Below are 17,492 nucleotides of genomic sequence, written 5' to 3'. Positions count from 1 at the left end.
CGACATTTCACTGGCAATTCACATTGTTGAAAAGTGAAAAAGCCAGTACAGCTAATGGAAAATGAGCTGAGTGAAAATATGGCAATATAGCTGCACCATCCACAGGACTGAGACCAGTATAAAAAGAGTTAGATAACATGAACTCAGACTTTGGTTGCAATAGCCTGTTATATTTTATGAAAGAACAAAGTAGTGAGGTGTATGGGGGAGTGATAACTTTGCATGTGATATACATAATGTTATAATCCAGTCTGACTTTGGTAGCCACTTCTGATCAAAGTTAAGTTTGCAGTTCATTATTCTTTTCATTAATGCAGTAATCATATTCAGAGGTTTTCTCTGAACTCTGCATTTTTTTTCTGTCAGATCACAAAACAGCAGGGATATAGGAATTTATCCTTCATCCACTGAAGTGTTGTCTCAGAGTTGAGATATTTAAGCAAGATCTTAGTATGGGAGATTCAGGCAATTCGAGTTTTGTTTTCTGAATTTTTTTGGGTTTGATAATTTGAGGAATGCTGGTTTGACATTTCAAAGAAATGTCATAAAGCCATGCAAATATACCTGTGTTTCATTTAAATAACTATATGCTGTAGTCTTCAGTGATATGATATATTCTATTTCAATTTTGCTGAATGACGCACTTTAGTTTCAAATGTTTCAGTCTTCGAACGATGAATTATTAGATTATTGGCATGTCCTTGCATCTTTGGAATTATGCTGTAAAAATTTTTCTTTCTATCTGCACTCTATCTTTTACCACATCATATTTTGAACGTTAAACAAAATATATTGAGCTAAACACATCACTAAATGCATACCAATGTGTATTTACTGTTCAGAAAATACAACAAGCCAAACATATTTTTTAACCCTATTATTGGCTAGAAACAATATTACAAAACATCTGAGATAATGATCGTGGCAAAGCATTGAATTAATTGAGTGTGCTTTTTTTATTAAGGCATGACATAATGTCATGTTGATATCTTGTTAGACTTCAAGTCAATAATTTCTAAATGTTTTCAACCTTATTATGAGTTTTATAAAACACAGGCATAATAATATATGAGTGCATTTGCCTAGGCACTCAGAAGTTACAAAGACTACCCACAGTTGTCAAAAATAAAAAAAAAAAAATATATATATATATATATATATATATATATATATATATATATATATGTAATATAAAAAAATACATACAGGTCTGAGGTAGAGTTTAAGGGGAAAAAAATTGATTTGCTGACAGTACCTGATGCACAGCCTTCTCAGTCTTAAAAATTTAACTGCGCAAGTGGTCAGATCTACAGCCAGTTCTCATAACTTGTGAATAGCCAATACTGTGCACAATAACCCAAGGAATGTCATAATACCACACAAAGCAGACAAGTGACATAGCAATCATGGTGTTTCTGAAGGGAAGCAACAGAAATGCATTTGACAGTCATTACTACATTGTATATGCATTAATTTTAGACTGTTATGTGAAAGATGTCCTCCCTGTGAGCTTCTGCCTTCAGGTTGTTAGGTTTTGAGACATTTGCCCACAGTACATTTGATTAGGGCAACATGGCTTTAGTGAAATTCAGCTGCAGTGACATATGGCTATTATATATTTACTGTGGACACAGATAAACAACAGCACCATGCCTACAGCTTCAATAGTGCAAATGGAGGAAATAATGTACATGGCACCCAAGGTATCTTAGAAATAGCAGGTGACATGGCAAGAAAACAGAGTACAGTGGTTCAAACAAGTGCTAAAAAATATAAGACAATTTGGTGAAGAAGATTTTGGACAGATAGGAAGAAGGTAAGAGGAAACAAGGATGTCCAGCAAAGAGGTGAATGGATTGTATGAAAGAAGTCAGGCATACGTGTTGAAGAAGTAAGGAGTGTGGCATTGAATTGAAAGAGATGGTGACAGTTAACATGATTCCCCAACCCCATGTAGAAAATGGGAAAAAAGGGGGTGATGATGATGATGATGATGATGATAGAAAGCATCAGCAGCATGATACCCAGTGGGCATGTCAGTTACAGAGGAAAGTTAGTGTATAATCTGTATTGCCTTTATTAATGGTGTGCAGGTTATATCCTCTTCACAAACACATATTGGAGCATATGACTGCAGTAGCACACAGGATTTGTGCACATGTTTATTGAAGTTATTGGCATGGGGATGAACACTCCTCTGTGCCCAGAGTAAATTTATGACAGCCATATGTCTCTGTAGTAGAATTTTACTTCAGCCATGTGTCGTCAACCAGATTACCACAGGCAAATATCTCTCTGCCTAGCAGCCTAAATGCAAGCTTCTGAGGCTAATTTACTTTCAGAAAATTAAAAAGGCACATAGGTAACTTCAGTATCAGCTTCAAAACATGAATTTTGCATGCACCGTACAGCTGATATAACATGATACAATGTGCTTAGAAACTATACTATGATGAAAAGAAGTACAGGAAAAGCTCACATTAATCACATTATTCATCTCTGGGCCATAGTGTTCACACATGTGAGTATAACAGAATGCACTAATGAACAGATATGACATAAAATGGTAGCTGGAGAATGACATGCACAATAGAAACTGTTGAAGACATGCAGTTATCATAGAACTAGTGCAACCTAAGAAGTTTTTATCCTTAAGTCTACTACATAAGAAGCTGTTGTTGCACCTAAATATGGTAATATAGTACAACTCACATTATACAGTAAAGTTTGAAAAAAAATATCCCCAGGATTCAATTAACTCCATGCAGAAATTGTGCTATTCCTGCACGGAGTGAATCATGTCTGTGTAGCCATAGCTTTAACAGCAGCACGCCTTGCATATTCATAAAGGTGCGCTGTTGCTAAGGCTAAACGGACATGAACACCACTGAGTGCAGGGGGATTGATTAGGTACTGCATGCACATCTAACACACTCCCTGCACTCAGAAAGTGCCATACGGCACTTTTGAAAAGCATTTCAGTGTCCGCGGACACTGAAATTAAATAAAATTAGTATTTCAGTGTCAGCGGACACTGAAATAGATAGGGGAGCAAGAAACAATGCAGGGTGTGTGTGACAGGTTCTGTCACACACCCCCTGCATTGTAAAAGTCCCCTATGGCCATAGCCCTCAACTGTACAGATTTATGCAGAATGCCCAGATGCCTGCCTCACATACCTCAAAACCTCCTAGAGCAAGAACGCAGTATAAAGCCATAAATAATGGGGGGACAAAGGACCAAAATAGGGACACTTTTAAATATTGCATTGACAAACTGGAAAAGTTAATAGAATAAAAGGTTTGCATTAGCACAGACTTCCTAAAGGGAATAAAGTCTGAAACACAAATGTTTGCCATCTGAAAGTGCCGTATGGCCATAGCCCTCAATTGTACAGGTTTCTGCAGACTGCCCAGATGTCTGCCTCACATTAACATCCTAGAGCAAGAAAGTTGTACAAAGCCATTAATAAGGGTTCCTATTGCGTGATCGCAGATGCATTTTGCCGAATGCGTCTTGATCGAACCTAAAAGAATGAAAAGACAAAATAGTGAAGCGGCTTTTCAGCTAATTCTTTTCCTGGGAAAGGATTTGCTTATCCGCTTTTGTTACTTTGCTGTTTTCAGCACTGTAGTACAATCTCAGAGTTGGTATATTTAACTAGGGGGTGTGGGGAGGGGTGAAGCCTCCCGCATTATGTAATGTTTTAAAGTTTTTTTATTTTTTTTTTATTTTGGAACAGTGATTTTTTTTTCCCCTTGGGGAAAAAAAAAAGCTGTTCTGAAGTTTCGTCGGTGTAAGCTTTCACTTACATGGGGTCGATTAATTATCATTCGCTTTTGTAAGCATGCGATAATAAAATATAGACCCATAAATAATGGGGCGACAAAGGCACAAAAATAGGGACACTTTTTAAATATTGCACTAACAAACCTGGAAAGTTGATAGAATAAAAGGTTTGCATTAGCACAGACTTCCGGAAGGGTATGAAAACTGAAACACAAATGTCTGCCATTTGAAAGTGCCGTATGGCCATAACACTGAACTGTACAGGTTTCTGCAGAACATCTGCCTCACATACTTCTCAACCTCCTAGAACAAGAAAGCTGTACAAAGCCATAAATAATGGAGGGGAAAAAGGCACAAAAATAGGAACACTTTTTAAATATTGCACTGACAAACCCAGAAAGTTGATAGAATAAAAGGTTTGCATTTGCATGAATTTCTTGAAGGGTATGAAGTCTGAAACCAAAATGTCTGTCAGTATGTTCTGACTTAAACCCTGAGTGATTTGCCAATGATTTGCTAGAAAACCGCAGTCATACTTCCTAAGTTTGTAAGAGCAATAATTAAAATCTATCCCTATGTGTCCCTTCACAACTTCCCTTCCAGTGATTGACAAGGAGTACAGATGCATGTAAATAAAGTGGGTTTATTATTTTTTTTCCAGCCTAAGGTCTGTTTAAGCATAGCTGAGTGGATGTGTGTGTTATGGCCCTCTGCTCAGCATTGCTTAAACATCCCATAGGAGATAAAAATATACAACTAGAGTATTTGCACTGAGAGAGCATAGTGGTTAGAGTCTTGGTTTTGCATGCAAGCATTCACGGTCCGAGTACCATGACAGGCACTTCATTTTTACATGGGAAAGCAGTGTTAAAAGTATTATTTTAATTGTAAAGTATGTAGTAATTGATATTTGTCAACCAGGGCAGTGTAGCTGGTCTAAAATGTAATTGTGAGTGCATATAACATGTGAAATCACCCATGTATTCACAAGTATCCCATAAAGTATAGTCACACCCCATGGTAATGTAATGAAAGCAAAAGGTGCCAAGAAAATGGAGTGGAGAAAATTTATATTTGTTAATTCATTTATTTAAGCCACAAACGTAGAAGCAACCAATACAAACACAAAAACCATGAATGCCTTGAAACATGAAAAATGCGTTTTCATCTAATAGCATTCGACTTCATCCTTCAACCTTTTGGGATTATTAGTCCCCAGTTTTCTTGGCACCTTTTGGGATTATTAGTCGATTCGGTGCTTGTTCTACTTTTTTTCAATGTAATGAAAGCACATAGAGGGACGTCATGTAAAGTAAATCATTTACACTTACTAATATGTCAGTAATGATTAATTAAGTCATCCCGCTATTTTATAAAATGAAAAGTGAGTAGTGGTTAGCAGTGCTCAGCTATGCTTTGTCAGTGTAAGCATGCTTAAATGTAAATGCTAAGCAACAGTCAGCTCAGCTAAACAGATTTGTGCACTGTTAAGCAATGCTCAGCAATTACCCCTTTAAGCACTGTTCAACCCAGCTTATTGGGTTTGTGTGTTGCTAAGCTGTGCTCAACATTTTCAAAATAGTCCAGTGATGGTAAAGCATGGTAATATGGCCTTATTTAAAGTGTGCAGGGTAGAATACAGCCATAACCTGTTGTAGTTTGATCTCTTCAGGAGCATGTCTGGTGCTGGAGAGGGAGCACACTTTTGGGTACAGCGCTGGGGCATCCAGGAGTCCAGGGTCATGGTTGGACTTCTCATAGAACACCATGATGACAGACTGGTGCAGGGCCAGTACCAGGGGTCTCAGTACAAAGCAGAGGCCTGGGACCGTCTGACACACAACCTCACTAGTGCCACTGGAATCCCCCCGAACTGATAAGCAGGTATGGCATCATTATGCCAACCTAAAGCATAGGAAGGGGGAGCTCTTGGCCCAGTGGAACCAAGATGCTTGGGACCGGCATGCTCCAGCAGTTTGTAAGTATCCCAGATATAGCTGTACCAAATTCTAGCCTGAGTATGTGATAGACAGGTATGCATAATGTTTGTTTCTAACCCCTACAGTTGCAGAAGAGAGGGCCATGAACATTGAGGCCCATGCCAAAAGACTGACAAGGATGCGCCGACAGGCTGGTGAGTACAGATCTACTTTTCAGTATATAGTGAAATAAATAATGAGTACATTGTTTACTGTGTTCTGTGTGTAATGATTAAAGAAAAATTTTGCCAGACTAATAGTCATCTACAGCATATGCAGTAGTAGAGCACTGTGTCACATAACTACAATAAAAACCTAAACTATCAACTGTTGTGTTTATTCTGGTATTTTGTTGTAAAAATAGAATGTATACAGGTTCAGCACAGAAAATATGGCTTTGACAGCATGAATTAACAGATGTTGTTCTGAGAATCATCTAGTATGCAAAATAGTAGCTTGTGGAGCTGTAAATCAAGATATACATGAAATATGACATATGTTATGCACTAAGATCCGAACCCTGAATACTAATATCAAATGTATTTTAGTGTGTCCCCCACTGCAGTGCCTTGTGTTAACCTTTGTTTTCCAGATCATATAATTTCAAAGGATTGCTACACAATACAGTAAATATCTATTATGCATGAATCTCAGGATTACAAGATCAGACTGTTTAACCCACAAAGTATTAGGGAGAAATCAGTCAAATAAGAGACAGCTATTCCCCAGTAGCCCAGTGTGATGCAAAACAGCCTTGTAGTTCTTTTTAGTACACCCAAATACGGTTAGAATCCAGGAAGTGGGACTGAGATATGTGCATATGTACACTCAAAAAATCTGGAATGTTTGTAGAAACAGACAGATAGTAGTAGTAACCGATATTTTCTCCATGGGTCTTACAGGTAATTAAATGTTTGTAGTAGCTGTTTGAAGGGTATAGCAGTACACCGTGTACAACTGTCACACTGTCCAATTCCATGCCTGCAAATGACAGCAGGATAGGTATATACACCACGCCCTCGTCCAGATACATGTCTCTCAAGTGTCACACTGTCATGGTTAGTGGTCACTGCTGCCAGTCACCTTGGACACAGATAGGAATCCATGTGAGCTATGCTAGTAGCAGACTCACACAACATCATTGCAGGGTACCCCTTCTTTGTCAAGTATGTAACCCTGACATGTAAAAGCCCCCTCCAGTAAATTAGCCACATTTCACCCAGTCTGCCCCATACCATTACAGGTTGACAGTCTAAAAGGTATGTATGTGCCACAGACGCTATGGGCAATAGGTGGATGTAAAGTAAGGGCAGCCCTGTAGAGTACTGAGCAGTACTGTAGTGGAAAATAGAAGCCAATACAGTTTTTAATGGACTTTTTTCTTTCCTCCCACCCACTATCTGCATCAATAATTATTATTCATATACTATGGGTATGTTGCTCTCTAAACCTATTGTTGGGACGTGTTCAATTGTTGTTCATATATTTCATTGGTTGCATATTAACATACCTTGTTCAAATGCCATTACTGGTGGCCTGTTGCCATCAATGTAACTTGTATGCTGTTACAATAGTTACTGTTGTTCCTTTTATGCATGTGTTCTGTTTGCTATGCAACTGTTTCAAATCTGTTGGTTTGGGTTAATGGGAACACCCACGCATGCTCTTATAACTAATTTTTTAATGTGTTGTTCATGACTAACCAATATATCTGGGAAAACCACAACACCATAGCATGTTTGGCAAGGCAGATCCCAGCAGATCTACCTGTCCCACCCCATCTGGCCCCAACATGTCTGGGACCCAACTCAGAAAATCCTCCTCTCCTGGTCTTGCACCACCTTTGGGTGGAACCACCTCAGGGGACGGGGCCCATTTCCCCTGGGCACAGGTGTGGAGAGGAGTCTGTCACCTGCAGTCAGTTCCAGGGTATGGTGCGCAGCATCATCTGCTCTGAGTTGGGAGGGAAGCTGTGCCAGATGGAGGGCCACCTGGGACATCTCAAGAGGCAGGCTGCCCCTCTTGTCTAGCCCCCAGCACAGCCACCTGAGGGGCCGTGAAGGTGCAGTGGTGACTGCCCATGGGTGAATACCTCAGTCTCACTGTATCCATTTGGGGGCTCATGGGGCTCTGATTCCCAACCACCATCCCCGTCCAAGGTGATTACTCCCTCATGTGTCATATACTGTCCCTGTCAGCTGTCTTGTGTGTCTTGTCTCTCTGGAAATGCTACCTATCCTGCCAAACCTATCTCCCCAAACATACCCACAGCCCTTCCCTAGCATCCCACTCTCACCTAAAAAACGGGCATCTGTCCCACAAAACAAATCATTGCCCCATACATAGTTCTATATTTTTCCTCTTGTACAGTGAAATTAATCAATCTACTCACAAATTATTCTGCAAATGTCTGTTGCCAACACCCCTCCCTGTGGGGTGTGAGGCTGTAAATTCCACATTCTACACATTATTCACAGTTGTTGCTGGAGAAAAAATGTAGACATGGGGTCCTTTCCTACACCCATCCTGCACATCCCTAACTGGTTTTCCTAATGTTTTACCCCCTGCCTGCCCCCATTTCACCACTTTCCTATCACCCTTTTTTTTCTTTAACTAAAATTCATGCTGGTGTAAGTAGGAGTAAGCAGTGCTAAGTGAAGCTAAGAGGGCTTAACTGTCTGTTAGCATCGCTTAGCTTCACGCAAAAACTCGCAAACCCACTTACGACTGCTTAAAAAAATGCCTTAATCACTCTGTCTCTATCAGCATCTTGTTTTCCCCCAGCAACAAAATAATCAGCCCTGCCACATCTCAAACCCGGGATGCTGTGCACTACAAACACAGTAATGCACAACTACACCATCTGAGATGTTTGAAGCTGTAATGCTTTTACAAACATATCATGCATTCTGGCCATTTAACATTATTGAAAAAACGTCATCACTTCGAAGTCTTAAACACGGGACTCTCTGCACAATAGTCATAGTAGCATACATCTACACCATCTGAGCTGTAGGAATTGCAATGTTTTTAGAAACATATCATGCAATGCTGTCATTTAACATACGGGACTAATATATACCCGTAGTACTCTTATATACATATATATGTATATATAAATACAAATATATAAATATATATATATGTATATATATATATATATATATATATATATATATATATATATATATATATATGTGTGTGTATGTGTGTGTGTGTTTGTGTAGATATATATATATATATATATATATATATATATATATATATATATATACATATATCTTACTGCAAGACATTTGCAAAAAGCCTGAAAAGTTGGGGGATAAAAGGAAAACAATAGTGACATCTTTGAAATATGGCTATTAAACGTGTAGAAGTCTGCTAGAGTAGCATGGTTTGATGTAACATATAATTCCTGATAGATTCCAGGTCTGAAACACAAATGAATGTCATTATTTACTGATGTCAATGCTCACATCATCTCAGTGATTTGTCAGAAACACACAACTGTTATAGGGAACAGACCAAACATATGAGCCACGCATCTAGACAGTATCTAAACATCTGGACAGTGGAGAGGTATGACTGCAGTCATGTAACAAAAGAGAAAAAACAGTGAGAGCTGCCAACCATTTCACCTAACACCTTCTAAACAACAGTAAGACCAACAAGGCACTACCCCAAATCAGCTCTGGGGAATTGCCCATGTATTTCCAAATATATCATGCAATACAGGGATGGAACTGCAGGGAAAAGCAGATGTTGGTGCGAAAATGTCCACCCACAACCAATTCACCACAGTCACAGCAACATACCAGTACCCCAAATAAACTCTAGAGTAGAATGGTTGTTTGAAAAAACAAAGTACTAGGGTGGATAAGTGCTTTCGGTAAAATTCTTCTTCAGATCCTCGCACATTAACCAACAATTTTTCTTATAAAAGGAGTAACAGCCAATCATCAAGAATCAGGAACAAGCTGGACCAATGAGGTTCTCAAAGTGAATCAACCATTTAGCATATCAAGATGACCAATGAGGGACTATCAGAAACTATTTCTTCCAGTCAGGAGCATGCCAGTCTCAAATTCATTCAGAGTCACAGTAGAACCAATCAACAAAAACAGGAACAAGCTGGTCCAATGAACTAGTCATACTGAACCAGCTATTTAGCATAACAAAAGCATCAATTGTCTTTAATCAGGAAGCTATTTCGCGAATATGAATCAAGTCATGACTACTCAAAGTCAGGAAGCTTGTCTTCCAATAAAAATTATACCTGCACTATTCAAATTAATGTGAGGAAAAGAGCCAGGGAAAACACCCAATAGAAGCAAAAGTTAAGGAGCAAAATGCAATAGCCATGCTGACTTAGACGCAGGTTTTCCTGAATGATAGCATGAATTTTGAATTTTCTTTTTTATCAGTAAAGTGGCTCTGTTTCTTAGCAGAAACAATCAACTGTGTGGTCAAAAACACCTGCAACTGATCTAATGTAACATGCTGATTGCATTATGGACTTGAGTTTATTCGGGCTATGAATTCTGCTGCCTTACTTTCTTTCCCTTCACATAAGGAGAAGGTGTTTTTGACCACACAGTTGATTGGTTACTTTCGCCTTGCAATTACTAATAGTTTTTGCCTTATTTACATTTGAAGATATTTTTCTTGATTGGCTGGTTGCAACTGTCACTGTGCACAGTCACTTAATCATAAATACAAAGAGTTCCACTAAGAAACAAAGCCACGTTACTGATAGAAAAGAAAATTCAAAATTCATGCTATCATTCAGAAAGGCCTGCATTTAAGTCAGCTTGGGCATTGTATTTTGCTCTTTAGTGTCCTTTTGCTTCTATTGGGTGTTTTCACTGGCTCTTTTCCTCACATGAATATGAACAGTCACGGTATAATTTTTATTGGAAGACAAGCTTCCTGACTATGAATAGTCATGACTTGGTTCCTATTGGTGAAATTGCTTCCTGATTAAAGATTATTGGTGCTTTTGTTATGCTAAATAGCTAGTTCAGTATGACTAGTTCACTGGACTAGCTTTTCCTGCTTTTTGTTGCTTGGCTCTACTGTGACTCTGAATCAATTTGAGACTGGCATGCTCCTGATTGGAAAAAATAGTTTCTGGTAGTCTCCCATTGGTCATCTTGATATGCTAAATGGTTGATTCAGTTTGAGAAGCTCATTGGTCCAGCTTGTTCATGATTCTTGATGATTGGCTATTGCTCCTTTTATAAGAGGTAACATAGCATTTTATGTTTTTTATGTGCTTTGCATTTGAGCTGTAAGTTACATATGGTGAATAATAATGTGGAATCTGTTAATGCTGAGCTAAGCATGAATGATGGTTTGGCATCCAACAAACCAATGTTTAGGACAATTATGGATTTAGCAGCAGGTTTGTCAAATCTGCTGCTTTCTTTAAATTTAGAATTGGAATAGGTGAATACACCGCAGCCTTCCTATACTACGTCTGACTTTGATCACGTTTTTCATGAAGTTGAAAATGCAGCTCTTAAACTCAAATGCTTACAATGGCAATGCTTCCATATGGAAGCATGCCTGTGCCATCAGATAATATCAGTAGGATTGTGTGTGAAATGCATGCCGAGTTACGGCAATACCTACCCCACTCTACTAACTAAATGGCAAGCTATTAACATCGAGACGAGTTTCATATATATGAAACTACTAATAGAGTTCTTTAAACTAGAGGAAGAAGAGATGACCAATCTGATTAGAGACAAAGAGACACTTATAGAAAGTATGGATATAACAGAAGTCTGTATTATGAAACTTGAAAACTTGCAGATGAAGCTGGTCTCTTATGAGAATAAACTAAGAGACGTGAAAAGGAAGAAATTAATAAGGGACCATACAGATTATAAGAAAGGCCACCTTCTTGAATGGCCCAAAGAGAATAATATCAATGGCAGTTTCACTTTCTATGAAAAAGGTTCTAGAATCAATCAGCATACTGACAAAAGAAATACAAAAGCAGGGTTCAACAGAAACATGAGCAATATTGATTCATGAAAAGAGGGCTTTTCCCACAATAACTCAGTGCCACATCTTACAGAAAAAGATAACGTTAATGTTGTAACTATAGAGACTGAACTGCAGACCTTTAGCCATACCCACTTGATGTCAGGGAATCGTGACAACTATAGTGCCACAATAGGAACTGATCCGCAAAGTATGCCATCGTTATCAAACAACAAAATAAGTAATGTGGCTGTAGTATCAGGGGATGTCATAGAAGAACCAAATCCAACATCAGCTACAAGACCCAAAGAAGGTACTGTTCATTTACATGTTTATTAGAATCTTCTTTTTTTAATCCAGAGCAAAAGGTCACGCTCTCCAAGATCTATGAGCAGGGAGAGAAAGAAAAGGAAACTCAGATAAGTAATGAGTTTGAGAGAAAAGAGCTGACTGCTATGGAATGTGCTGTTTTAGCGAAAGAGTTGTCTCTCATACGATCTGTCCATTTGCCATTAAATGAATTTACCACTGACATAAAGTATTTTGGAAGGAATGTTACACTCAAATATATTTTCGGTAATGATAATGAACAAAGTGAAAAGATACAGAGGCAATATAAAAAAATAATACTTTTGTACCTCTTTTAAATCCAATGGGCAACACTTTTTTTCACCTGTGTGAAGATGAGGTCACTCATTTGAGGCAAGGTGGTCATCATAAGCATTTTTTTCAATTTAAGTACTGAATAATGTCAGGCAATGACTAATCTAATGAAAAGAAAGCACATAGTCATAAGATCTGCGAATAAAGGTGGAGTAATTGGGGTAATGAACAGCAACCATTATACTAGCAAGATGGAGTGCGTGTTGAAGTATAGATGCACCTACAGAAAAAAAACTGCAAGGCTGTGACGAAACTCATCAAGGAAATGCAGGATACATTGTATGACAATGATGACTCGAAGTATTACTCAGGAACAGTATAATTTCTTTGATGTTATGAATCCAAAAATTCCAACTATAAGTGGTCTACCAAAGGTGCTCAAGAACAAACAAGATCCAACTATGTGTCCGATAGTCACATGTATAGGGTGGATCATGGAACTACTCTCTGTCTTTGTGGAGGATGAGTTAAAGCAACTGTTATCTAAAGCTAGACCAGTATTACATGATACACCTCAGTTCCTTAACTGCCTTTATGAAGAGATAGGCACTAGAACTAATTATGAAGGCCTACTACTTGTGACCATGGACATTCACAGCCTCTTTACTGTAATACCCAATGACTTTGGTATTGAATGTATTAGAAAATTTGGTTGAACAAATGATGTTGACACTTCACTCATTTGTAGCCTATTAGAGCTAGTGCTTGAGAATAATATTTTCATCCATGGAGATGTGTATTATTGGCAAAAATGGGGTGTTGCCATGGGTACTCCATGCACTAATAACTATTCTAACTTGGTCTTAGCACAATGGGAAAATGAATGGGTGGTAGACCCAAGTAATATGTGGAACACGCAGCTGGCTTCTTATAATCATTTTGTGGATGACATCTTTATTGTCTGATAAGGGGATGAATGCAGCTTACATAAATTCATTGGTTACTTGGAAAGTATCACTGACTTCCTTGAGTTTGAGCTGAAAGTGTCATCTAGAACTATTGATTTTCTGGATGTAAGGTTGACCTTGCATGCCCACTGACTTCCTTGAGTTTGAGCTGAAAGTGTCATCTAGAACTATTGATTTTTTGGATGTAAGGTTGACCTTGCATGCCACAAAAGGAATAGACACCAGTATTTTCAGAAAACCCACATGGCACAATCATATGTTACATCAAACGAGCATGCACTCAAGGCACATATTTCACAACCTAGTCAAGAACCAGGTAACACAAGTGTCCAAATTGTGCACACGCACTGATGATTACTTGGATGAACAGAAAAAAGAGCTTACAAAAGGAACAAAGTATATATGGAACATGATGAATTAATTGATTTTTGGGAGAGTAAAGGAAGCCCATACTACTCACAAGATTCAAATAGTGTAATGACTGTGCCTATACAACAAACTAATCATTTTCGATGTACTTTAACCTACAGCTTTAATAATGTCTTTGTAAGTTGGATACTCAAGAAATATTGTCTGATTCTGATTTCCGATACAAAAATCAGGGATATAGTGGGTGATCCCTCCAGTTTCTCTTATAAGAGCAGAAAAATTTTGAAAAGGCTGTTATGTCAGAATGATGGTTTTGGTAGTGGACAAAATCTGAGTGATACATCTGATGCACAGAAAGGACATGGAGATGTGTTTTTGCAAGGCTTGTCCACATATTTGTAATAAAAAGGTTTATGTACATCCAGTAACTGGATTCGAATACTATTTCCATGGAAGTTTTACTTGTAAGAGTGCCAACATTGTTTACATAGCCACTTGCGTGTCCTGTCCAGCCTACTATGTAGAAAAAACACATAGACCTTTTAAAGAACAGATTCTACAACATCTATCTGACATTCGTAACAATGTTGAGACCGATGCCTTATATGGGAATATTAAAAACAACAACACACACTGGTTTCATTTTATGGCCATTAATATGGTAAGAGAGAATTTGAGAAGGGGTGATATACGTAACAACACTGAATTACAAGAAACTAAATGGATTATGGAATTCAGAGACGATCATCCACCAGGTCTTAATGGTGTTATCCCCCTTAAGCCCATTTTAAAAGCAAGAGATCTGGTCAAGAAATGCAACTGATCTGATGTAACATACTAATTGCATTATGGACTTGAGTTTATTCGGACTATGAATTCTGATGCCTTACTTTATTTCCCTTCACATAAGGAGAAGGTGTTTTTGACCACACAGTTGATTGGTTATTTTGGTCTTGCAGTTACTAATAGTTTCTGCTTTATTTACATTTCAAGATATTTTTCTTGATTGGCTGGTTGCAACTTTCACTGTGGACAGTCACTTGATCAGAAAAACAAAGAGTTCTGCTAAGAAACAGAGCCAATTCAAAATTCATGCTATCATTCAGGAAATCCTGCATCTAAGTCAGTATGGACATTGCATTTTGCTCCTTAGTGTACTTTTGCTTCTATTGGGTGTTTTCACTGACTCTTTTCCTCACATGAATATGAATAGTCAATGTATAATTTTTATTTGAAGACAAGCTTTCTGACAATGAATAATCATTACTTGGTTGCTATTGGTGAAATAGCTTCCTGATTAAAGATGATTGGTGCTTTTGTTATGCTAAATAGCTATATCAGTATGACAAGTTCATTGGACCAGCTTGTTCCTTTTTTTCTGATTGGTTCTACTGTGACTCTGAATGAATTTGAGACTGGCATGCTCCTGATTGGAAGAAATAGTTTCTGATTGTCTCTCATTGGTCATCTTGATATGCTAAATGGTTGATTTGGTTTGAGAAGCTCATTGGTCCAGCTTGTTCCTGATTATTGATGATTAGCTATTACTTCTTTTATAAGGAAAATTGTTGGTTAATGGGTGAGGCTCTGAAGGTTTTTACTGAAAGTGCTTATCCACCCCAGTACTTTGTTTTATGCTACTTTTTATTGTTTGTATTAAAGAATATTGTTTTTAACGTGACGTGTTTGTGTCACAACAGCCTTGATGGTACGTCTCATCCTTGTTCCTGCTACTACTGTAGTGTCTGTTGTCCAATACTGAGTGTGGCCAGCTACCTGGGATCTTGTAAATATTCATATATCACCTGTGAATGCTACTATGATACATATGCTTGTCTTACAAATGTAAGAGATATATATAGGGTATGTGCATAGTACACAAGAGGTGCAGAAGTGTGTCTTGAACTGTATGTGATATATTGAGCCCATACCTAACAACGGTCCAGAGTTTTGCAGACTAATCACATGTCTGCCTCATATTTGTAGTCAATGCCTCATACAGTTGTGTGTTGCCTGACACATTACTGGCAACCCATTAAAGACTGACGTCATAACATAATAGCATACATTTGATTGTCAGATGTCATATCCTGTGGAACAGACCAGTGGATGTGACACCGTCTGTGCTGGCAACTGTGTGTTTCAGCTAGATTCATATAGTGACACTATTTTCCGGCCTTTGCCCACCAGTGATGTGTGCCTTTGTGCAGATGTCTTGCTCTAACAGGAGCTAGGTGTCTTAGCATGAAACCCATGGCAATGCAAGTCTACCTTGTCCTGTAGGATGCCAACATTTGTACAGTCACTGATACCTGCTTTGTAGATGTGGAGAGCACACTAACCTTGCCAGGTTACTCATGCCATCATATATTTAGACTCCAAATGGAGGGCTGCAAAGCCACAGGAGGTGGAGTGTTGAACATTATCATACACATACACACCTCCAGGCTGGCCAACAATATGACACATAGGAGACATCCCGAGTGCAGTTAACAGCTGACAAAACACCTACTCAAACCATAGCTTGCTACAGGTTCCAACCATGACTATGGACACCCACCACACCTATTGGGAATTGCTGGAATCTGTCAGGATTCAATCATCTTCCCTGTTCCTAGGTGACTTCAACTACCCAACCATTGTGTGCATGACCTATGCCACCTAAACATGAATGCACAGAGATTCCTCAGCTTTGTCAATGGCAACGCAGTGGATCAATCAGTCAATACTGCTATGACAGGTGGAAATATCCTGAACCTGGTCCTAACCAACATGAGTTGCGACTATAGCACTCCTACAGTGTCATCCTCCTTGGTAAGATCTGACCACATAGCCATCACTGTTCAGGTCACCATCTCCTCTGCCCCCACCCCTTGTCAGGGTCACACAAAATTAACTTTACACAAATGACTATAAATCTCCTCAGAGCAGCTTTACAGCCAATGTCCCATCAGCTGGAACTAACAGTAGTGTCCAGGCCCACACCACAATAGTATGTGGGCACCTACATAGATGTATGGACTCAGCAATACCTGACAGGACAACATCATCTCCCTCAAGGTAGGGTAAACGTCCATGGTGGACAGCAGCAATACACAAATACCATAATAGGTGGAAATAATTGCTGAACAGGGCCAAGAAGGAACAGGTGCCTTACTGGAAGCAATGTCACCTTGTTCTGCACAAGCAAATAAGGTCACAGGTGAATTACCCTAAGGCTATCTTTGAGTGCAAATTGGGCACATCCACCATGGCCAATCACTAGGCCTTCCACAGAGGTGTCTGCAATCCCAGGGGCAACTCACAAATCTTCTCTGTAGGGGTGGTTAATAACACCACATACACATACAGCATAGATATAGGCAACCAGCTGCAGACAGGTAAAGTGTAAATATCACCCCCCGGCCCCCCATAGGTAAACATGTGCATGCACAACACCTGCCCCCCCCCCCATCATCAGGAAGCAGGTCCATAATGGCCTCTCAAAGGCAACACACAGAAGTCTCCATAGGCCTGATACCATCCCTGGCTGCATCCTACATGAACACAGGCATGGGCTCTCAGATCCATTCTGCACTGTAGTCAACCAAAGTCTGAGCACCGCTGTCATCCCATCTGCACAGAGGACAGCCAATGTCATCGCTATACACAAAGGCAGAGCAAGCCAATCATATGCACATCAGCCTAACTAGCCTGCTCTGCAAGGGCATGCAAGACAATATTAAGGACATTATGAACAAGGACATCAAAATGCCTGAGCCCACACAGCATGGTATTTTTAAAGGGAGATCAG

The sequence above is a fragment of the Protopterus annectens genome, chromosome 5.part0, assembly GCF_019279795.1.
Source record: "Protopterus annectens isolate FY-2018-M chromosome 5.part0, PAN1.0, whole genome shotgun sequence".
Classification (NCBI taxonomy): domain Eukaryota; kingdom Metazoa; phylum Chordata; order Ceratodontiformes; family Protopteridae; genus Protopterus; species Protopterus annectens.
Note: the sequence above shows the minus strand (reverse complement) of the source record.